This window comes from Saimiri boliviensis, chromosome 14, assembly GCF_048565385.1.
Source record: "Saimiri boliviensis isolate mSaiBol1 chromosome 14, mSaiBol1.pri, whole genome shotgun sequence".
Classification (NCBI taxonomy): Eukaryota; Metazoa; Chordata; class Mammalia; order Primates; family Cebidae; genus Saimiri; species Saimiri boliviensis.
In genome coordinates this window covers 8,096,246-8,098,224 of record NC_133462.1, presented here as the reverse complement: position 1 = coordinate 8,098,224, position 1,979 = coordinate 8,096,246, and positions in this window count along the sequence as shown.

The window sequence follows — 1,979 nt, the reverse complement described above, 5'->3', positions numbered from 1 at the left end:
GCCTGTGTATCTTGTCTTTGAGAGAAGCAGCTGGGGAGAGGGTTGCCTTGTAATCTCAGCACTTTGGGAGGCCAGGGTGGGGACAGATCGCCTGAGGTCAGGAGTTTAAGACCAACCTAACCAACAAGGTGAAATCCCATCTCTACGAAAACTACAAAATTAGCTGGGCGTGGTGACGTGTGCCTGTAATCCTGGCAACTTGAGAGGCTAAGGCAGGAGACTCATTTGAGCCCAGGAGATGGAGGTTGCAGTGAGCCAAGATCGTGCCATCGCACTCCAGCCTGAGAAACAAGAGTGAAACTCCCGTCTCAGAAAAACAAATATACAACAACGACAAACCCAAAAAAGACAAGAGAGCAGGGTGGGTGCAGTGGCTCATGCCTGTAATCCCAGCACTTTGGGAGGCTGAGGTGGGTGGCTCACTTAAGGTCAGGAGTTCAAGACCAGCCTGGCCAACATGGTGAAACCCCATCTCTACTAAAAATACAAAAAAATTAGCCAGGTGTGGTGGTGCATGCCTGTAGCCCCAGCTACTTGGGAGGCTGAGGCAAGAAAATCACTTCAACCCAGGAGATAGAGGTTGCAGTGAGCCAAGATTGCGCCACTGCACTCCAGCCTGGGTGACAGAGTAAGACTGTCTAAAACGAAACAAAAAAAGCAAAGAAACCCAGCCTGGCCAACATGTCGAAATCCTGACTCTGCTAAAAATACAAAAATCAGCCAGGCATGGTGCTGCACACCTGTGATCCCAGTTACTTGAGAGGCTGAAGCAGGAAAATCGCTTGAACCCGGGAGATGGAGGTCGCAGTGAGTGGAGACTGCGTCCCTGCACTCCAGCCTGGGCAACAGACTGGGAGACTGTCTCAAAAATAATAATAAAGGGGCAAAAAAAAGTTTGTGAATGGCTGTGTTGGCATTTATTTCCATTTAATCTCAAGCCTGGAGATTTCTGGACCACCAAGATTGGTCAACTGGGGCTGAAACTCCACCTGTGGGCTGACTTATCCCTAGCTGCAGATTCCTGCCTCCTCCACCCAGCGGCAAAGCATCTTTACATGCAACAGTGCTGAATCTGACTGAAGCCTGTGTGCCTGGAAAGCAGTGATGGTGAAGAAATCCCCCACTTTTCTGGCAGACACCTGTAATCCCAACACTTTGGGGGGCCAAAGTGGGAGGATCGTTTGAGCCCAGGAGCTTGAGACCAGCCTGGGCAACATAGTGAGACCCTGTATCTATAAAAAGTGTTTTAAAGAAACTAACACCACCAGCCTGTCCAATATGGTGAAACCCATGTTTACTAAAAAGTACAACAAAAATTAGCTGGGCATGGTGGCGCACGCCTGTAGTCCCAGCTACTTGGGAGGCTGAGGCAGGAGAACCACTTGAACCTGGGAAGCGGAGGTTGCAGTGAGCCAAGATTGTGCCACCGCACGCCAGCCATGGTGGCAGAGCAAGACTCTGTCTAAAAAAAAATTCTCCCACATTTTTTGCATTCCAGGAGATGGCTTACTGAGAAGAACCACCCTTCCCTATGTGACGTAGATGAGACTTGAGGATGAATCCCTCATCTACCTAAGACAAGGGCAGACAAAAACCCTCCAAATTCCCATTTCTTGAACCAGACTTACACTAGTTCTCTCTCCTCCCTGCCAGGCCTCTGAATTTCAGTCCATCCACGGCCCCTCCTTAAGCACCTCTCCTGAGAAAAGTGAAACATTCCCTGGTCTGTTGTCCTGTACAATAGCCTTTTCATCTGGTTTTCCCAGAGCTGGTTCTTCCAGCTTTGTTTATTCCTCCCCATAAAGAGGAGGATGTACATGTGGCTCATGCCTATAGTCCCAGCACTTTGGGAGGCTGAGGTGGGAAGATCCTTTGACTGGAGTTTCAGAGCAGCCTGGGCAACATAGTGAGACCCCATCTCTACAAAAAAATTAAAAATTGGCCATGCATGCTGGCACGTGCTTATAGTCCCTAGCTAC